This window comes from Phacochoerus africanus, chromosome 4 (assembly GCF_016906955.1).
Source record: "Phacochoerus africanus isolate WHEZ1 chromosome 4, ROS_Pafr_v1, whole genome shotgun sequence".
Classification (NCBI taxonomy): Eukaryota; Metazoa; Chordata; class Mammalia; order Artiodactyla; family Suidae; genus Phacochoerus; species Phacochoerus africanus.
This window is the reverse complement of record NC_062547.1, coordinates 51,390,644-51,413,910: the sequence shown is the minus strand read 5'-3', so window position 1 is coordinate 51,413,910 and position 23,267 is coordinate 51,390,644. Positions and strand designations below refer to the sequence as shown.

General features: G+C 37.6%; 3 pseudogenes; 2 read left to right on the top strand and 1 right to left on the bottom strand.

Annotated features, from left to right (window-relative positions):
* The first annotated feature begins 1,069 nt into the window (after positions 1 to 1,069).
* On the top strand, positions 1,070 to 11,102 carry LOC125124513 (olfactory receptor 5F1-like; annotated as a pseudogene).
* A 1,230-nt stretch (positions 11,103 to 12,332) lies between these two features.
* LOC125124512 (olfactory receptor 10AG1-like) lies at positions 12,333 to 13,601 on the top strand (annotated as a pseudogene).
* Positions 13,602 to 21,875: 8,274 nt separating this feature from the next.
* LOC125124138 (olfactory receptor 5T1-like) lies at positions 21,876 to 22,849 on the bottom strand (annotated as a pseudogene).
* Positions 22,850 to 23,267: the final 418 nt, after the last annotated feature.

Genomic DNA, 23,267 nt, shown 5'->3' with positions numbered 1-23,267 from the left:
TTTTCTCCCATTCTGCCCAGTAATGTCACGAACTTCTTGCCATTATTAGAGTTTTGGTTCCTCTGCCAGCAACTGGTTGCTGTTCTGTGTGAGTCATTTATTCTGTAGATGTGCTTTTTTTGTTGTGTTTGTGGGAGAGGGCGAGCATGTCCCCCTACTCCTCCGCCATCTTGTCCTCTCTGAGTTTACTTTCTTAATGGATACAATTGGTCCTTGTTTTCAAAGCCTCACAATTCATATTAAGTGGGAACAAAAAGTCCTATAGAGACAACAGAAAGTTAACTTCTAAAAGGAAAGCACTTCGAGTAAGAAGAAGCACTGAAAGAACCAGGATCTCTCTCTCTTTTTTTAAAGACCTTACAAATTTCTCTTCCAAAGAAAGATACAAATAAACTGATAGCACAGTTGCAAATGTTTAGCCCTGAGATTTACCAACCACACCTATTCCAAGTACATTAAAACAGTTACAACTCACACCTCAGGGCACAAAACATTAAGAAAACTCATGGACTCCTGTGCGAAGACACTATCCCTTAGCAGTTGGCCTCTCTTTACATCACACCTATGCTGCGAATATCTCACAAACAGGAGAATTAAGTGTGGAGCCAGATCAGTGGAGTCTGGCAGATTCGCCTATTACCGAAGAAAGCGAGGTGCACGTGTGAAGTTTCCAAACTACTCAGCGCTGCAGAAGTTCTCACGCAGAAGCCACAGTTCTGCTTTCCAGCAATGGCTCCAGGGGCCAAATCTGGTGTGGCCTGGGCAGCCTCTGCTGCCCGCTCCTCGCTGCAGCTCTAGGGTAAGTAATGACCATTTTAGCAGGTCTGAGAATTATCCGCTCCCACCCTCCATCTCTTCCTACCAGCTTGTTGGAATGCAAGGCCAGCCGTGAACTTTCCAAGTGGGTCAGTGCCTCGCACCCCACAAGTCCAGTGGGGCACTTTCTTTCCATCCTGTTCCCAGAGCTCCTGCACTGCTCAGTCCAGGGCTGGGCAGAAGCAAGTTCCTAGGGAGCCAAAAGCCCACCACCTTGCCACAGCAAGTGGTCCGTCCAGTGGGCTCAGTGGCCATGGGCTTCACCGGGCATTGGCACGGAGCGCACCACTTACCCCTTGCTCACCGCACTCAAGCCTCAAGTTGGTTTCCCTCAAACTTACCACGAAGTTGGCCTGAAGTGAAGGTGGCGCCCTGCAGAGCTTGCACTAGTTGCCTCAGGGTACCCCCAAGCCCAGACCTGGTATGCCTGGGGCTTTGAAGGTTTACACAGTCTCAGTGGCCTGCCTTCGCTCTCCTAATGCCATGCTCTGAGGCTGTGCCTTGGCGCCCTCTCCAAGGCCTTCTGCTTGGCCTTCGAATCTCACAAGCCCAAGGTGGTGTATAATCCCTCTGCCGGCAGCCATCCAGTGAGTGCCCGCTCTCATTTTTGCAGAGTGGAAACTCACTCTGACTTTCCCTGGGAACCAGACTCAGACTCCCTGGGATTGGGGCTATGACTCCCCTCCTCAGGTCAATGATCTCTCTGCAGCTACAGCAGCCAACTTGGAGCAAGGAAACTAGCTGGTGCCCAGGATAATCTAGCCACGCCTGAGGAGCAATCTGGGCATGGCTCTAGAGCCAAGTTTGGTTATGGCCAGCACACAAAATTTTTCAGGGAATTAATGCAGAATATGTTGTCTTGTAAGAGTTTGATGGTGTCTTGGCTTATGTGTAAGTCTTTAAGCCATTTTTTAAATTTTTGTGCATGGTGTGAAGGTGTGTTCCACTTGCATTGATTTGCAGGCTGCTGTCCAGTTTTCCCAGCATCATCTGCTGAAGAGACTGTCTTTTTCCCATTTTATATTCTTGTCTCCTTTGTCCAGGATTAATTGACAAAGGGTTTTTGGGTTTATTTCTGGGTCCTCTATTCTGTTCCATTGGTCTGTCTGTTTTGGTACCAGTACCACACTGTCTTGGTTACTGTGGCTTTGTAATATTGCCTAAAGTCTAGGAGACTTATGCTTCCTGCATAGGTTTTGTTCCTCAGGCATGCTTTGGCAATTCTGGGTCTTTTGTGATTCCATATAAATTTTTGCATTGTTTGTTCTAGTTCTGTGAAAAATGTCATGGGTAACTTGATAGGAATTGCATTGAATCTGTAGATCGCTTTGGGTAGTATGGCCATTTTTGCAATATTAATTCTTCCAACCAAGAATTAATTTGTTTCCATTTCTTTGAATTCTCTTTCATTTCCTTGATTAATGTTTTATAGTTCTCAGCATATAAGTCTTTCACCTCCTTTTTCAAGATTATCCCTAGGTATTTAATTATTGGGGGGTGAAATTTTAAAAGGTATTGTATTTGTATATTCCTTTTCTAATATTTCATTGTTAGTATACAGAAATGCAACTGGTTTCTGAATGTTAATCTTGTATCCTGCTACTTTGCTGAATTCATTGATCAGTTCGAGTATTTTTTGTTTGGAGTCCTTAGGGTTTTCTATATATCATATCATGCCATCTTCATACAGTGACAATTTTAGCTCTTCTCTTCTAATTTGGATACCATTTATTTCTTTTGTTCAATTGTTGTGGCTAGGACTTCCAATACTATGTTGAATAAAAGTGGTGCGAGTGGGCATCCTTGTCTTGTTCCAGATTTTAGAGGGAATTTTTTTCAGCTTTTCTCCTTTGAGTATTATATTTTCTGTGGGTTTGTCATAAATGACTTTTACTATGTTAAAGTATTTCCCTCTATACCCACTTTGGTAAGAGTTTTTATGATGAATGGATGTTGCACTTTGTCAGATGCTTTTTTTGCATCTATTGAGATGATCGTGTGGTTTTTGACTTTTCTTTTGTTAATGTGGTGTATGACAATGATTGATTTGCATATGTTGAACCATCCTTTTGAACCTGGGATGAATCCCACTTGATCGTGTTGTATAATCTTTTTTATATGTTGGATTCAGTTGGCTAAAATTTTTTTGAGAATTTTTGTGTCTATATTCATCAAAGATATTGGCCAATAATTTTCTTTTTTGGTGGTATCTTTGTCTGGTTTTGTTATTAGGGTGCTTCTGGCTTCATAGAATGTCTTTGGGAGAGTTCCTTCTTCTTCAACCTTTTGAAAAAGTTTAAGAAGAAGGGTATAAGTTCTTCTTTTTATGTTTGGTAAAATTTGCCTGTGACATGGACTTTTGTTTGTAGGGAGTGTTTTTATGACATATTTAATTTCATTTCTAGTGATTGGTCTGTTCAGTTGATCTATTTCTTATTGATTCAGTTTTGGCAGACTGTAAATCTCTAGAAAGTTGTCCATTTCTTCTAGGTTGTCAAATTTGTTGGCATATAATTGCTCATAGAATTCTCTTATGGTTTTTTGTATTTCTGCAGTATCCATTGAGATTTCTCTTTTTCATTTTCTTTATTTTGTTTTTTTCTCTCCTCTTCTTGGTGAGTGTGGCCAGAGATTTGTCAACTTTCTGAAGACAAGCAAATCTCCAAAATTTCTGGGTGAAATTTGGAGTTGGACTTAGCCTACTATTTGAATTGAGTGCCACCTAATGGCAGGATAGCCTAAGTGCCACATTAACCAAAGGATTTTAGAAAGCACAGAAATGATCACTAATCAGGTTGCCCTAATCTGTGCAGGGGCTGGTGTTGTGTGGCTTGTCCCCCTACCTGTTTAGGAAAACATTTTGAGAATTGATCTTTATATGAACATTTATCATGGCATTGGCTGAGCTTATTTGTGCACAGATATGACAAATTCCCAACTTAAAAAAAAAAAGTATTGCCAACTATCTTTAGTTAATTAGATTTGGGTTGAGTCTTTGTCTCCATGTTCCTCCGAAAAGTCTGAGCAGCAGTGTTGTGCTTCAGTTAAGAATTCTGTGTAAGTCAACTATACTCCAATAGAATTTATTAAAAAAGCATTCTATGAATGGTATATTTGGCATCTTCCAAATAGATTTCAAAATATCTTAAATCTGGCAGAAAGCTGCTGCTACTGTCCCAGGAACAGTCTCTAGAGCACTATGTATTCCTAATTTTACCCCAAATATTTCTTGCTAACTCTTCCTATAATAGCAAGATTATAGCAGTTTATAATCCTATTATTTCAGATGTGGATAGATTGCTATAGTCACCTTTCTCCCATGGTTTAATTTTCCACCTCAAGCATGTTACCAATACCATAGGGCTGATACATTAGCTTCTGCTTTTTGGGTTACATTTCCAATCACAGAGGGCAGGACCGTTACCAAAGGGATAAATAATCCCATAAAGCAGAATTCTGACAGTTCTCCCTTAAAGATGATGGCATTTTTGAAACATTTCTCATAGTCTATGATGGCTCTTGTGGTCATCCCTTTCCTGCCCCAGGAGGGGTCTGGACCCGCTTCTCCTCCTAAGGGACTGCTATTTCCACATATCATGTGTATAGTAGGACTACACCATTGAAACTTATGGGGTGAGCCTCTGTCAGTGCTGACCCCTTTCTAGGAATGCTCCCTTCACCCACTGTTACAAGGAGTTTCATTTCCTTGTAAGATAGAATCACAGACAATTCTATCAACATATTCAACATAATTCTGAAATGATAAAGAAAAAAAAAACCTTAGGTTTTCTTACATATTGTCTGATTAGCTCAAGGTATCAATTTTTTAAAAAACAATAGATGTAATTAGCCTCCCCTTCTCACATATTTCACTCAAGCACAGAGCTGGATTAGAGGTTAAATTTACCCAGACAAGGGAGGGGTACTCACAAACACACAAACACACACACACACACACATACATAGGGAAGAATAATAACTTGGTAGTGGCCTATGTACCTTTTTGGAACAAGATAAAATTACAAAGAAAGATGCAAGTAAATAGCCAATTGAAATTATTATTTTTAAAATTTTGGCCAAAATCCTTAAAATAACACAAATAGACTGTTCTCCAAGGAAGACATACAGATGGCCAGCAAACACATGAAAAAATGCTCAACATTGCTGATTATAACAGAAATGCAAATCAAAACTCCATGAGATACCACCTCACACCAGTCAGAATGGCCATCATTAATAAATCCAAAAATAACAAGTGCTGGAGGGGGTGTGGAGAAAAGGGAACCCTCCTGCACTGTTGGTGGGAATGTCAACTGGTACAGCCACTATGGAGAACAGTTTGGAGATACCTTAGAAACCTATACATAGAACTTCCATATGACCCCACAGTCCTACTCCTGGGCATATATCCAGACAAAACTCTTTAAAAGAGACACGTGCACCTCATGTTCATTGCAGCACTATTCACAATAGCCAGGACATGGAAACAACCCAAATGTCCATCAAGAGTGATTGGATTAGGAAGATGTGGTATATATACACAAAGGAATGCTACTCAGCCATAAAAAAGAATGGCATAATGCCATTTGCAGCAACATGGATGGAACTAGAGAATCTCATCCTGAGTGAAATGAGTCAGAAAGACAAAGACAAATACCATATGATATCACTTATAACTGGAATCTAATATATGGCACAAATGAACCTTTCCACAGAAAAGAAAATCATGGACTTGGAGAAGAGACTTGTGGCTGCCTGATGGGAGGGGGAGGGAGTGGGAGGGATTGGGAGCTTGGGGTTATCAGATACAATTTAGAATTGATTTACAAGGAGATCCTGTTGAGTAGCATTGAGAAATATGTCTAGATACTCATGTTGCAACAGAACAAAGAGTGGGGAAAAATGTATACATGTAAGAGTAACTTGATCTCCATCCTGTACAGTGGGGGTAGGGGGGTGGGGAGAACTTATTTATGGTGCAAGTCCCACATAATGCTTGATTCCATTGAATGCCTGTGATTATATCTTATTTCCTTTTGAGACTGGAGTTTTCATCTTTAGAGAATTGACTCTTCAATTAAAACCTATAATCTAGTCCCCATGGTTTACCAATCTTCTTTAAGGAAAACAAAATAAAAAGCAGCAATGTGTATTTACTCAGAAGGTGTCTCAAGTTTTTACAAAGAGATAGATATAATGATTTTTCAGTGCTTTCATTTCATTGAAAAGATGAAAATTTTCTTCTTTCTTTTTATACTTCAACTGATTTATCAGTGATTCTAATAGAAAATAAAATAAAATCCTACACAAATAAGACCTGGGAGGAAGTTTTGAGTATCTGGTGCTGTCATTCACTGCCTTTCACAGGTACAGTGTCTGCTATTGCTACGGTGACATTAATTTGATAGTTTATTTTGTAATGAGATCAGTTGTTTGGTTCACTGTTAAAAGCATTACAAAAATATTCTGAAAAACATGACAGATGTCAAAATATCAGTTATTTGAAATGGGCTATTTTTGGTGCTTTCGATTTTGGAGTGGCAATGCATGGATTTTGGAGTTGAGGAATATAGAGAATGGCCTTGAAGAGGAAAATAAATGCATTTGAGTTAAATACACATACCTGTTGGGAGAATGAGAGAGATTTCAAGGATACTTTTACTTTGAATTTTGGATGTAGCTGGAAGAGAAAGAATAGAACTTGTGTGTTGCATTTTCAGACATGGAAGGGAAATACGTGGACTTACATCAGTGATTTGAGCTTCCTACAACCCAGAATCAGTACAGACTATTGCTTAATAAATCCCAATGCTTATTCGTTTGTCCACTAATTTTATTCTTACTGCAGTCATTCTATTTACTATGTTCTATTATCCCAGCATTTTTTCAATACGTGATTAGCCTCATTAACATTTCTACCTTTCTTGTGAACGTTAGCCTGTAAAATATTTACACCCAATGTAAGATTAAGCACACTATATTTGTAATAAAAGGCCAGAACACATGATACTTTGCTGACTGTTGAAATTAGCAGACCCACTGGAGCTACAGATTACCTTCATTATGCTTTGTGTGTGTGTGTGTGACTCAGGCACTTACAATTTTGGGGAATATTGGAATGGTCCTATTAATTAGGATAGGTTCCTGACTTCACACACCCCATGTATTTCTTCCTGGCTAATCTGTCCTTTGTGGACACTTGTTACTCATCCACCATTACTCCAAAGATGCTGGTAGACTTATTATCTGAAAAGAAAACCATCTCCTTTGCCAGGTGCTTCCTGCAGATGTTCTTCTTTATAGACTTTGGCACAACTGAATGCATAATTTTGGAGTGAGTAGCCTATGACTGTTATGTGGCCATATGCAACCCTCTACTTTATACCCTGAATATGTCCAGGATAGTTTGCATAAAAAGGAAGTGGAAGGAGGGGCTCTTACTGCAGGACAGTTGAACTCCATGGTTAGTACAAGTTATGTAAGCAGTTTGCTATTCTGCAGGGCCAATGTCATCCTTTACTTCTGTGACAGCCCTCCAATTTTTATTTTATTTTTATTTTTTGGTCTTTTTTTTTTTGCCATTTCTTGGGCCACTCTCACGGCATATGGAGGTTCCTAGGCTAGGAGTCTAATTGGAGCTGTAGCCACCAGCCTACACCAGAGCTACAGCAACTCGGGATCCGAGCCGTGTCTGCAACCTACACCACAGGTCACAGCAACACCAGATCCTTAACCCACTGAGCAAGGCCAGGGATTGAACCCACAACCTCATGGTTCCTAGTCGGATTCGTTAACCACTGTGCCATGAAGGGAACTCCGAGCCCTCCAGTTTTTAAACTTTAATGTTCTGACACACACCCTAATGAAAGCATCTTGTCCACTTTTGCTGATGTGAGTATGGTTGGGAATCTGCTGGTGATCCTCACCTCCTACTCTTACATTCTCTTCTCCATCTTTCATATGCATTCAAGGGAGGGGAGGCGGGGGCACAAGGCATTCTCAACCTGTGCCTCTCCCCTGATAGCTATCATTCTGTTCTATTCCACTGCCATCTATACTTATCTGAGACCTATTTCCAGCTACTCCCTGAATCAGGACAAGGTAGCTTCCATGTTCTACACAGTGGTGATCCCCACGCTGAGCCCTCTGATCTACAGCCTCAGATATAAGGGAGTAAAGAAGGCCCTATGGAATGTAATTACTAGGAAAAGGGTCCTTCATTTCTGTTACTGTTTGGTTAGTTTACTGAACTAAATTGTGTATTAATGAAGTTAGTGAACTTTCAAATGGTAGATCAAGTTTATAGTTAGAATATATCAGGATACTTTCTAAGGAATCATGTTCTAAAATTACTCAAGAATGAGTATGTAGGAGTTCCCGCCATGGCGCAGTGGTTAACGAATCTGACTAGGAACCATGAGGTTGCGGTTCGGTCCCTGCCCTTGCTCAGTGGGTTAACGATCTGGCGTTGCTGTGAGCTGTGGTGTAGGCTGCAGAAGCGGCTTGGATTCCGAGTTGCTGTGGCTCTGGCGTAGGCTGGTGGCTACAGCTCCGATTCGACCTCTAGCCTGGGAACCTCCATATGCCGTGGGAGAGGCCCAAGAAATAGCAAAAAGGCAAAAAACAAAACAAAACAAAAAAAGAATGAGTATGTAATTAGGTAAAAATTACCAAGTTTATGTAGGAACATGGATGTTTTATCCAATCAATCTTTATTCCCATTAGGTTCTCAAAAATAGGGATTATTTATAAATTAATCTTGTTTAGGGAAATAAAAGATTAAGTATTTAGAGACAAAAGTAGCAATAGCTCATGAAACTAACCATGTAGAATATTTATAATTGTCAGTTTATTTTTTTCTGATAGACTTTTCACCATTTATGATCTGTAAGAGATTATTTGAATCTAAAACTTCACAGGTTTTGGAGTTCCCACTGTGGCACAGTGAGTTAATGATATGGTTTGTCTCTGTGCAGGCACCCATTTAATACCCTGCCTCTGACAGTGGGTTAAGCATCCTGTGTTGCTACAGCTAAGGTGCAAGTCACAGCTCCTTCTGGGATTACAGGATTCCATCCCTGGCTTGGGAACAGCCCTATGTCAGGGAGGCAGGGGTGGGGGGTGGGGACAGAACTTCCCAGGTCTTGTATATATGACTGGTGACTGGATCACTGTACAGCAGAAATTGATACAACACTGTAAATCAACTATATTCTAACCAAAATAAAAAAGAAAGTACTTAGCACCATGGAATGCAAGTGTAGTGAAAGAATTAAAAGGGAGTATAAGCTGCTGGTATATATATATGAGAGAAAGAGAAAGAGAGAGAAAGAGAGAGGAGCAACGTTGGAAGAAACATTCTCCTTATATAGGAAAGATGAGAAGAGCCTCAGGCATGGAAAATGGCTATGTTACAGGAACAATAACAAAACTTGATCAAATGTACAGCAGTCAGATAGTGAAACCAGGCAGGGTCCTATGGGCTCCTAGGCATGTGAGCCTTTCTGTATCCCCCATTTCTGTTTTGGGGGAATAAACTTCAGCCTCCATGACCTTCCCTGGGTTTCAGAGGGTAAGTTCAAAAATTTCTAATCAGGGAAGTGAGGGGACGCAGAGACCGGAGAGGAGCAATCAAGAAACAACAATGCAGCTTTGGAGAAGGGTCCTGGTCCTTCCTCAAGGAATATAGATAACAATATCTTTGAATTCTTCTACAAAAGTAAACCCCCCAAATGGAAGATGTTAGTGAAGAATTCTTTATTCTGGAAAGAAGACCAGACCGCTGAACACCAGCTTTGAAACAAGGCAAGCCCACCTCTACCCTGATCCTTATCTGTGGCCCTATTTTTCATTCCCCAAACTATAAAACCACCTCCCAATCACTCTGAAGCGGGGGGGGGGGGGGGGGGAACCACAGTTTTTAAGGCATTAGCCTGCTGTGACCTTCCTTTGCCTCACAAAGCAATAAAGCTATTTTTTCTCCTTTGCCCAAAACTCTGTCTCCACATTTCTATTTGGCACAGGTGAACAGAGGCCAAGTATTGGCAACAATAGGGCTAGAAATAATTAGGATCATGCTTGAAGTGTTTCTCCCCATAAGCCTTTTGAGGAGGTCTGAAATTGAGAAATGTTAAATTGCTCAATGTTGCAATGAGAGACAGGGGTTTTTCATTAGAAAAAAATTTATAGGTAATAGTTTTTCTTAATCCTTTTTTATATTGTTTGTTAATGAGCTGAGAGTGTCTATTCAGGGATTCCCATGGTGTCTAAGAGAAAATCATAATTTGTATAAAGTAATCTTAATTTTGATAACACAGAATTGCCTCTGTCTTCACAAAATTTATCCCACAACCACAAACATGTCCCTCTTCAAAGAAAACTACTGCCCCTTAAACTTGCAAAAATAAGTAGAATGTGACCAGATAACTAACAATGCATGATCTGCTGAAAAGATCTATTTGATTTGTAGAAAATCAACTAGCACAGGTAAGAAATCAACTGATAAAGAATTTGAATATTTTCCTGCAGGTAATGTTGGACCATTGTGAGTATTTTTTTTTTTCCCCTAGGACATCCATGCCCTTCTGACCCTGTTTCGAGACTGGAGAGTGCATGCAATTATATTCTGTGGAGAGTCTGCTGGAAAGTCTTTTCTATCATGGAAGAATTGTTTCCAAAAATACACTAATTTAACTGCAAATAAGAACACTTAACTACCAATTAGATGTAAAGAGGGAAAAGAGATATTCCCAGGAGGAAGAAGTGACTGTTTCCTCATAAGAGTACTTGCTCTTTAAAAGCAAGTGCACTTCTTGTTTAAAAACCTTATAGATCAAAAACTACTTAATACTTTAAAATATTATAAATACTTATTCAGTAAGAGAAAAGCTGCATCAGTCAAATTGAAAATGGTAAATATTTTGATATTCTTATTAAATTCAGGATAATTTTATTAATTTAATGATCAAGATTCAGTAAATAATATCAAACAACTAAAATCATGGATATATGTAGGCCAGAAATGTATTCATTATTGAAGATAGCAGTATTTGAGGTAGATTTGTGACTTTTTGATTAAAAAGTTAGTTTGAAGCATTTAAAATATATACATTTCTAATTTGTTGTTAATAAGGATAATGATGTTAAATTTATACATTTTATGAAAAAAGCCATTAAGAGAACTATAATCAAAGAAGAAGTATTGCATTCATGTTAAAGATTTTACTATGTTAATAATAAAGTAAATGTTGCCATTACAGGTAAAGGATTTCTATGAGAAGGAATGACCTCTTATTAGTGAGTTTCCTTCTGCTGGGGATATTGTGAAGCATTTATTTTTTTCAAATTATAATCTCCTGCAAAAGAATATTTGCTTCGACTTTTGTAGCCCATGTTCTAATACTGATTATGGTACCCAATCAAATTGGATCATAAACAGGGAAGGTGTTGGACTACTTTGGTGAATTTTTTTTTTTTTTTTTTGGTCTTTTGAGGGCTGCACCTGCAGCAGGAAGTTCTCAGGCTAGGGGCCTAGTCGGAGCTGTAGCTACTGGCCTGTGCCACAGCCACAGCAGGCAGGATCTAAGCAATGTCTGTGACCTACACTACAGCTCACTGCAATGCCAGATCTTTAACCCACTGAGCAAGATCAGGGATGGAACCCACAATCTCATGGTTACTAGTTGGGTTCTTTAACCACTGAGCCACAATGGGAACTCCCTGGTGAATTTCTTATTTATTGATTTTACTTTTCCCTAGGAACATTTAATTTTGGCTTGAAATAAAGCACTATTCCCAAATATTATTAGTATTAAAATTAGTTAAAGGCCAAAAGTTGTGTTTTTTTTTTAAGCAATGAGATCTAGTTTAATTCAAAAAATTAGAACGAGCATTGCTGGAAAATTATAGGGAGTTAAAATAAAAAAATGGCTTTTATATTCTTATAGTTATAATAACCCTTTCTCACTTCTAAATTTAATTGTAATTTCTATTTTTAATTTAATTCAGAAGCACCTATGTAGTAACGTATTGGGGCAGAGCCTTGTGCTCTGTTCTTTACAGGTTGAATTATTGCATTTAATGTCAAGGGTAGAAAAGCTATGTAAATAGTCAGTGGAACATTGCATTAGATGTTTTAGGACAGATATTATGTTATGGACCAGATTAGGTGGGAATGAAAATCATGGAAGTGGTCAAGTAATGTTTGAGTTTTGACCAAAATAAATAAGCTATCTACATACTCCCTCTCATACCATAATTTAAGTGAAAATATCTATGCATATGGCTCATATTTGTATAACTAAATGCAGATCTAACATGGAATGTAATTTTAGCAATATATATATATATATTGAATTGATTTTTTTCTGCAGATGAGGGTTTATCTCCTCATTTCACATCAAATCTCCCAGAATCGCAGAAAACAAGTGTGACAAAGTAACTAAGAATTTATTACAACCAAAGCCCATGTCTCAATCCAAGTATAAAAGAAGAAAATGCAGTCAAGAAATGTAAATCCACAGAGAGAAAATCATTTGAAAATTGTAGAAACAAATCTTACTATAATGATGGAATTTGTTCTCTTGGACTTTGCTGATATTCCCCAATTTCACTCATTTCTTTTTGGGGTTTTCTTAGTCATCAAATGATTATCCTATTGGGGAATGTCATCATTATTCTAATAACAAAAGTAGATGCCACTCTTCAGACCCCCAAGTATTTTTCCCTCAGAATTTTTTCCTTCCTAGAAATCTGTTATATATCTGTCCCTCTTCCCAGGATGCTCATGGACCTTTGGACCCAGAAAAGAACTATTTCTGTTTTTACCTGTGCTACATAAATGTGTTTCTTCCTTATGCTGGGAGGAACAGAATGTTTCCTTCTGGCTGTGATGGCCTATGACTGCTATGTGGCCATTTTTAACCCTCTACACTACCCTCTAGTCATGAACCCCAAGGTTTGTGTCCAGCTGGTGGTTGCCTCCTGGATCAATGGAACTCCAGTCGAGATAGGACAAACATGCCAGATTTTCTCTCTGCCCTTTTGTGGTTTTAACCAAATCAATCACTTCTTCTGTGATGTCCCCCCATTATTGAAGCTTGATTGAGAAAACATCTTTGTGAATGAGCTGGTGGTCTATATATTTGGTGTATTATTTGTCACTCTTCCTTTTATGTTGATTCCTGAGTTCTATATAATTCTGATATATATCAGAATCTTGCTAAATAAATGAACACCATCTTGAAGTTGCCATCAAAAACAGGGTGAACCAAAGCCTTTTCCACTTTCTCTTCCCATATCGTAGTTGTACTTTTATTCTATGGATCAGCCACTGTCACCTATTTAAAACCTAAAACCGGAGTTTCCGTTGTGGCACAGCAGAAATGAATCCAACTAGGAACCATGAGGTTTCAGGTTCAATCCCTGGCCTTGCTCAGTAGGTTAAGGATCTGGTGTTGCTGTGAGCTGTGGTGTAGGTCACAGACATGGCTCGGATCCCATGTTGCTGTGGCTCTGGTGTAGGCCTGTGGCTACAGCTCCGATTAGACCTCTAGCCTGAGAACCTCCATATGCTACAGGTGCGGCCCTCAAAAGACAAAAAGACAAAAAAAACCCCAACAAAACAAAACAACCCCCCCCAAATCCAATCAGTATGAAGGAGTAGACAAACTGCTCTTTTTTATAGAATTTTCACCCTGATGTTTAATCCTATGATATACAGTCTGCAGAACAAAGATGTTAGAAAGACAATGAGAAAATTTCTTCTCAAATTGTCAACATTGTGAGACATTTGAAATAATACAATTTATTCTTTCATGTATTTAATTTGTATGTATACTTAATCAAAATCTACTTTTCAGTAATGTTTTAAAAATTTTAATATAATGATATAATTTCCTTCTAGTAGATCCTTATGTCTTCAGATCTAAGGCAGATGTGTTCATTTATTTAGCAATGTTTTAAATTTTAAAGATCAGTTTTCCCCCTCACTATAAACTAATGAATAGATATGTGTAACTAAATTAGAAGATGTGAAATGCAGTATGTTCTATGATTGAAATTATGTCATTTTCCTATTTTATTAGTGCCTTTCTAGACACTACCCTAACATTATTAAAGAAACAAAACACTCTTAGATGCCACAGAGTCATTATTTAGTGATTCCCCTCATAGGCAAAACAAACAAACAAACAAACAAAAAACAAAAAGGCTAAATATGTAAGGATGTAAGTGTAAAAAGTAGTCATACAAATAATTTATGAGTATCATAATGTTTATAACAGCACTATATTTTAAGGAAAATGAAGCTCATATTGAGAAATATTTTAATAAATATTATGTATAAATGTAATAGAAAATTATGGAGTCATTAATAAATCATGTTATATCTATATGACAATGGCCTCCAATAAAACATTTCTTATATCCATTTTTTTGTTATCCTTCCTAGACTGACTCTTGATCTATTTATGTGATTACCTTTGGCCAAGGGAACATTAATACACATGAATAGCACTTTACCATTCCAACTTGTCATCTGCAACAATGGAAATCTTTCTATCGCTATATCAGTTCTGATGGTTTCCATTTGTACTTTCCCACCATAATAGTCCTCACTCCACAGTTCAGTGATCCAGTGTGGGGAGTCTGTGAACCGCTAAGTATATCCATTCCAATTATGCATTCTGGAACTGGGAAAACAAGTTCAGGATGGGTTCAGGGATCCACTGGACTCACTGTGAGATGGACTTGAGCTAAAACTCTGTTGATCACTTGCCTTCCATAAAGTTCTAGTCTGACTGGAAGGCCATAGTGATATTTTGGGTCTCAATTGGAATCAATGCCAGTTCAACATCAGTGTTCAGTAGTTCCAGAAAATTGTGACTATTTCCTTTACCCAGTGCAGATCCCTGGAAAAATATTTAGGTCACTTTGGGAAGGGTTGGGGTAAATATTACGAATATAAATTCTGGGTTTTTACTAGGTGCTTCCTTAAGGGAAACACTTCCTTGAAAGGATTCTGTGTCTGTAAACTGGATCCAGTCTGGGAATTAAACAGCTGTGACTATCTGTTTTAATGGCTTTAGTTAGACTTTGGTTCACTTGATCTAATCTTGTCTGCTTATGCAGATCAAGTAAGAATTTAATAGGTTTCCTATTTTACTTCTAAAAAGTCATGATAAACTAGCCAATGTCATAGGTATATATGAATCAAATTATTCTGACTCTGCCATCCATTGCAGTAACTAGGACCACCTCACTTCTTTTGGGGGGGCTGCACCTGTGGCATGTGGAAATTCCCAGGTCAGGAATGGAACTCATGCCACAGTGGTAACCAGAGCAACAGTGGTGACAACACTGAATCCTTAGCCTGCTAAGCCACAAGGGAACTCCAATGACCACCGAAATTTGAGAGTTGAGTTTTGCCAGTTGGCTCCTGCCACTCTGGGATCCAATTCACATCACTGCATTTAGAATTCCCAGTTTAACAGCCTCAAATTTTGTAAGATCTGGCCAATAGAGAAGACTAATCATGGATATCTTCAGACTGCTGGAGCTCCCTTCACAAATGTATTTCTCAACTTGCTGGTGAAAGATATGTCTTTTACACAATCCCAGTGTGAGTGAATATATATTAAATGAGAAACCCTCTCTAACAGTGCAATCTCCCTAGGACTTTGAATCACTTTCCCAACATTAAGCCAAAGCAGGTTCTCCATTAAAAATTAGCTCACATTTTTACTCCATGTTTTAGCAGACTAACCAATCAAACCTGTTAGAATTCTTTTTAACTCTGCCATCTGTGACATGAAAGAAGAATCTTGGCTTAATAGGCCCCTAGCAATAAATTTGGTCTGATCTAACATTATATTCATTCCACCACTGTCCCTCACCCTTAATAGCCACACATGTTCCCAATATTTGTCTATATAAATTAGAAAAATCAGTTATTTCAGAGTGTAGTGTACCTCCACATGGGTCATTCTTCCTACCTCACCTTTATGGATTGTGGGACTCCTATCTAGTCATAGGTCCAGAAGTAAAGAAAGGTGGAGTGGGAGTGGGTGGGTCTTGATGAGAATCTGCATTGAATTGCACAATGACAGCCTCAGAAGAGGCCATAACACTTCCCTCAGCCAGTCTGCACCGAGTTATCTGCAACAAAGTGATCAGAATGGCAAAACTACTTCTCTTGGCCACATAGACTTAGCAAAATTTAGAGGATCAATGTCCTAACTTCATCAGAGACTTCTCACATGTTCTTGTTACAGTTTTAAGGATTACATTTTCTCCCCCTACAATCAGTGCCCTCATTTTAATGATAGACACTCTGTGAAGACATTCTGTGAGGACTGGAGATTCTGGGTTGTGTTTTCAGAAAACTCATTTCTGCAGCTACTGGAAATAAGGGCAGGCAATGCAACTTTGAAGCCATTTATGTGGCTCACAATTTGGGAATTTGAATCCATTAGTTTATCCTTTCCATTCCCTAATTTGCCCAATGATACTAGAGGCAGTAGGTCAACTTCATTATATTCATTATCCAGATTAAAAAAGTGTGAAAATATCATATACCTAGCCACCCAGATCCTTGCTCCTTATACTTTATTTTGAGAAGCCAATTTTAATAATTGCATGTCTCTATTGTCAAACCATGCCACAGACTATCAGTGAAGACTATTAGAATATTACTAGAAATAATCATTAGTGTCTTTAGATAATACTAATGTTTAATCATCTTAGGCAGCCAGTACCAGAGATGCCAGAACACGTTTAGATGATTAATCCTTAAAATTCTGATTCTCTAGAGCTATTCTCAGCAGCAAAGTCTGCATTAGTCAGGGTTCTCAAGAAAAGCAGAACCAATAAAAGTGAGCCAAAGATGAGTCGGAACCAGAAGGAAAACCCGTGATGATTGGACTTGTCATTCTCAAATTTAAATATTATCTTGATAAATGCTAAAGCTTAGTCTCTGTCTGCAGTGAAGAAATACAGAATGGGTTTAGTGTCCAATCTTTGATTGAAAAAATAAAAGCAAATGGTTTCTGAATGTTAATCTTGTATCCTGCCACTATGCTGAATTTGTTGATCATTTCAAGTAATTATTGTGTGGAGTCCTTAGGGTTTTCTATATATAGTATCATGTCATCTGCATACAGTGACAATTTTACCTCTTCTCTCCCAATTTGTATACCTTTTATTTTTTTTGTTTGCCTGATTGTGGTGACTAGAATTTCCAATACTATGTTGAATCAAAGTGGTAAGAGTGGGCATCCTTGTCTTGTTCCAGATTTTAGAGGGAAGTCTTTCAGCTTTTCTCCAATATTTGTTGTGGGTTTGTCATAAATAGGCTCTAGTTTGTTAAGGTATGTGCCCTCTATACCTGCTTGGGTAAGAGTTTTTATCACTAATGAATAATGGATTTTGTCAAATTCTTTTTCTGAATGTATTGAGATTGTGGTTTTTGATTTTTCTTTTGTTAATATGGTGTATCACATTGATTGATTGTGTATGTTGAACCATCCTTGTGCACCTGGAATGAATCCCACTTTGTCATGGTTTATGAAATTTTTTATATGTTGTTAAATTCAGTTGGCTAAAATATTGTTGAGAATTTTTGCTTTTATATTCATCAAAGATATTGGGCTATATTTTTCTCTTTTGGTAGTAAATTTATCTGCTTTTCCTATTAGGGTGATGACAACTTCATAGAATGTCTTTGGGGGTGTTCTTTCTTCAGTATTTTGGAAAAGTTTAAGAAATATGGTGTAAGTTCTTTTTTGTATGTTTGGTAGAATTCACCTATGAAGCCACCTGGTCCTGGGCTTTTATTTGTAGGGAGTGTTTTTATTACATATTTAATTTCATTTCTAGTGATTGGTCTGTTCAGTTGATCTGTTTCTTCTTGACTCAATTGTGGCAGGCTGTAAGTCTCTAGAAAGTTGTCCATTTCTTCTAGGTTATCAAATTTTTTGGCATGTAATTGCTCATAGTATTCTTTTATGGTTTTCTGTATTTCTATAGTACACATTGAGATTTCTCCTTTTGCATTTCTTATTTTGATTATTTAGTTTTTTCAAGATTAACATTCAGAAATCAGTGGAATTTCTATATACTCACAATGAAATATTAGAAAAGGAATGCAAAAATAAAATACTTCTTAAAATGGCACTCACAAAAACTAAATGCCTGGGAAAAAATGTGACCAAGGAAGTGAAAGACTTATATGCTGAGAACTATAAAACATTAATCAAGGAAATTAAAAAGGATGCAAAGAAAGGGAAAGATATTCTATGATCCTGGTTTGGAAGAATTAATATCTTAAAAATGGATTAACAGGAGTTCCTGTTGTGGTGCAGTGGATAACGAATCTGACTAGGAACTAGTTTGCAGGTTCTATCCCTGGCCTTGCTCAGTGGGTTAAGGATCCAGAGTTGCCGTGAGCTGTGGTGTAGGTTGCAGATGTGGCTTGGATCCCGTGCTGCTGTGGCTCTGGCATAGGCCGGCAGCAACAGCTCCAATTGGACCCCTGGCCTAGGAAGCTCCATATGCCGTGGGAGCGGCCCTAGAAAAGATAAAAAAAAAAAATGGATTAACAATGAGATCCTGCTGTGTAGCATTGGGATATGTCTAGTCACTTATGATGGAACATGATAATATAAGAAAAAAGAATGTATGTGCAACTGGGTCACCATGCTGAACAGTAGAAAAAAAAAGGTAAAAAAATAATAATAATTAAAATAAAAAAATGGTCATACTACCCAAAGCTATCTACAGATTCAGTGCAATTCATATCAAGTTACCCATGCAATTTTCACAGAAATAGAACAAACAATCCAAAAATTTATATGGAACCATAAAAGACCTGAATTGCCATAGCAATCCAGAGGAACAAAAACCAAGCAGGAGGCATAATGCTCCCAGACTTCAGGCAATATTACAAAGCCACAGTAATCAAGACAGTGTGGTACTGAAAACAGACATATAGACTGATGGAAGAGAATAGAGCACCCAGAAATAAATTCAGACACCTCCAGTCAAGTAATCTTCCATAAAGGAGCCAAGAATATAAAATGGGAAAAAAGAGAGTGGTGCTGGGAAAACTGTAGAGCAACATGTAAATCAATGAAACTGGAGCACACCCTCACACCAGGCACAAAAATAAACTAAAAATGGCTTAAAGGCTTAAACATAAGACAAGATGCCATCAAACTCCCAGAAGAGAACATAGGCAAAATATTCTCTGATAAAAACTATGCAAATGTTTTCCTAGGTCAGTCTCCCAAGGCAAAAGAAATAAAAGCAAAAATAAATGAATGGGACCTAATCAAAATGACAAGCTTTTGCATAGCAAAGGAAACCATAAAAAAAGACAACCTATGGAATGGGAGAATATAGTTTCAAATGAAGCAACTGACAAAGGCTTAATCTCTAAAATATACACAACTCCACAGCAAAAAAAAAAAAAAAAAAGAATTGAAAAATGGGCAAAAGGCCTGAAAAGGCATTTCTCCAAAGAAGATGTACAGATGGCCAATAAGCACATATAAAAATTGTTAACATCACTAATTATTAGAGAAATTCAAATCAAAACTACTATGAGGTACCACCTCTCACCTGTCAGAATGGCCATCATTAGCAAGTCCACAAATAAATGCTGGAGAGGGTGTGGAGAAAAAGGAATCCTCCTTGCACTGCTGGTGGGAATGTAAATTGGTACAACCACTATGGAAAACAGTATGGAGGTACCTCAGAAAACTAAATATAGAACTACCATATTGCCCAGCAATCCCACTCTTGGATATATATTCAGAAAAAAAAATTCCCTTGAAAAAGATAAATGCACCCACATGTTCATTGCAGCACAACTGACAATAGCCAAGACATGGAAACAACCTAAATGCCATCAACAGATGAATGGTTTAAGAAGATGTGAAATATATATATATATATATATATATATATATATATATATATATATATATAATGGAATACTACTCAGCCGTAAAAAGAACAAAATAATGCCATTTGCAGCAACATGGATGGAAGCAGAGACTCTCATACTAGGTGAAGTAAGTCAGAAAGAGAAAGACATATACCATATATTTCCACTTATATATGGAATCTAATATATGGCACAAGTGAAACTTTCCATAGAAAAGAAACTCATGGCCATGGAGCATAGATGTTGGGTTGCCAAGGGGGTGGACAAGGGAGTGGGTTGGACTGGAGTCTGGGGTTAATAGATGCAAACAATTGCATTTGGAGTGGGTAAGCAATGAGATTCTGCTGTCTATCACAGGGAACAATATCTAGTTACTTTTGATGGAACATGAAATGGAGAATAATGTAAGAAATATATATATATATATATGTAAGAAAAAAATATATATGACTGGGTCTCTTTGCTGTGCAGTAGAAGTTGACAGAACACTGTATACCAACTATAATGGAAAAAAATCTTTACAAAGAAAGTGTAAAGAGAGAACAAAAACTTAAAAAAAATAAAAAAATAAAATTAAAAGAAATGTATCCTCTCAAACAATATGGTCACGATACCAGGAATTTGAACACAGACTCTGTGATCTCTGAATTCAAGGCTGGGATTCATTTGCTGCAAATGTGTAGATGTAAGGAAGAAGCAGAGTGATTTATTCTGGAGTCAGAGGCCAATGACTCCATGCAAAGTCGGTTGGGAATACATGAGCTGTGATTTTGCTATACATGAGATGGTAATTTCTCAGACTTGTCAGATATAATTGTAAAGTAACTTACAATTGCAATTGGAGCCTATCTAATTGGAGTTATATGGATATGAAAGATAACATTATACATTTAAAGTGAAGATTATATGTGCATATGCCTCTGTGCGTGTCGTGTGCATGCACACGAAAATGTTTGTGTGTGTGTTTGTATACGAATAAATCCAATAATTGCAGGATAAAGTCTTAAGCCCTGATAACTCAGAATGTAACTGTAAATGGAGATACAGTCTTTGAAGAAGCAATTAACTGAAAATGATGGCTTTAGGATGGGTCTTATGCAATATAATTTTGACCTTGTAAGAAGAGTTTTGGGCACTGAAATTTAAAGAACAAGTGATAACTTGATGATAAAGCATAAGGTTGCCATCTATAAATGAAGAAAAGAGGCATCAGAAGAAATCAATCCTGCCATTACACTGACTCCAGACATCTAGACTCCAAGACAGTGGGAAAATAAATTTCTGATTTTTGTTTGTTTTTGTTGATTTTTGTTTTGTTTGTGTCTAGAGCCACACCTGTAGCATATGGAGGTTCCAAGGCTACAGGTCAAATAGGAGCTACAGCTGCTGGCCTATGCCACAGCCACAGCAATGCCAGATCCAAGTTTCTTCTACAACCTACACCACAGCTCACAGCAACGCTGGATCCTGAACCCACTGTGCAAGGCAGGGATCAAACTTGCCTCCTCATGGATACTAGTCAGATTTGGTTTCCCCTGAACCACAATGGGAACTCCTAAATTTCTTTTCTTTAAACAACCAGTCTATGGTAATTTGTTATGTAAACCCTAACAAATTTAAACCACCAGTATCAGCATATAAATGTGTGTGTGTATATTTTTTACATATGTATGTATGTGTCTTTATACACATATACAGTCTTTATATATACATATGTATGTATAAATATATATGCACAAGAGTTCCCACTCTGGCGTAGTGGGTTAAGGATCCCATTCAGTGGCTCTGGTCACTGCAGAGGTGTGGGTTGGGTTCCTGACCCAGCACAATGGGTTAAAGGATCCAACGTTGTCACCACTGCTATGTAGGTTGCAGTTACTGCTTGGGTTTGATCCCTGGCTCAGGAATTTCCATATGCTGCAGATGCAACCAAACAACAAAAACAAAAACTGCATAAGAAGTAGGTTGACTGTGATCTTTATTTTAGAATATATAAGAATGACAGGAAGACACTAATAAACTAAAAGATAACACTTTAATTATAACTTTTTGATATAGAGACAATAAATATCTCAATTTCTTTCAATTTTATGTTTAATGTGAAAAATATATTTTATTTGCAAATCAATTTTTCCCAAACACTCTTTACTGCCTCTTTTACATCCTTGTTCCTCAAACTATAGATGATAGGATTCAGCATGGGAGTCACAATGGTGTAAAACATAGACACCATCATGTCATGGTCCAAGGCATAGCTGGAAGTTGGTCTCACATACATGAAAAGAACAGTACCATGAAAAATTAACACTCCAGTTAGATGAGAGTCACGTGTAGAGAAGGCTTTTCTTCTCTTTTCAGCAGAATGCTTCCTCAGAATGGCCTGCGGAATGAAATCATAAGAGATTAGGATAATCAGTATAGTGGATATCTCAATATAGCCCCAAAAGTAGGAGACAGGAAGCTGGTTTGTGTGTGTGTCAGGGAGAGAAAGAGAAAGGAGTGAGGGGATGTGACAGAAGATGCCCAGAAGGATATGCTAAAAGTAGCCACTGTGTGTAAAGTACCATGCAAGATGCCAACAATGTAGTGGAAGATTATAAGTGGCACATAGACTCTAGGTGACATTCTAATTGAATATAGGAGGGGCTTGTAGATGGCTTCATAGTTATCATATGCCAAGGCACCAAAGATAAAGAATTCTATGGTGTCAGAAGTGATAAAGACGAACATGTATGCTGCACATCCAAGAAATGAAATAGTTTTATTCAATGACAGGTAATTGACCAACATTTTGGGGGTGATAACTGAGGAAAAGCAAGCATCCAAGAATGATAAGGCACGGAGAAAATAGTACATAGGGTTGTGGGTCAAGAATCAATGATGACCTATAAAACCAATCCAAAATTTCCTATCAGGGTAAAAAAAAAAAAAAATAGATTGCTAGAAGTAGAAAAATATGAAAACTTTCAGCTCAAAATCATTTGTAAATCCTATCATTATAAACATGGTGACTTCAGTCATACTTTTCATCTGAATCCTGTATAAATCTGCATCTGATGGCAACCCTGACATTTCAGTTTTTATTTTTAAATGCTAAAGGCAATATCTGGTGAAAATAGAGTCCAACCAATTATAACCTCATGTTTGTTTCTTCGAAGAGTATATTGACATTCTCTGCAGTGAAGGAATAGTCGGTTTTGATAAATTTGAATCCAAGAGGATACATTATCCTGTATAAATAAATTAAATAATTTCTTTTTGTTATTGGTTAGATATATCACGTTAAAAATTGTGTCAGTTTACGTGCATTGGATTTAATTTCCAGTATATCCTCTGTTAAATTTACTGCCTTTAGGTTTCATATCAAATCACCTTAAAATGCACAAAAAAAGAATATAGGAATTTTTAATCCAAAAACATTAAAATAGAAAGTACACATCTGAATGGTAATCCTGGATTTTCTACAACCTGCATGATGTTTACATTTGGTAAAATGGGAACAAAT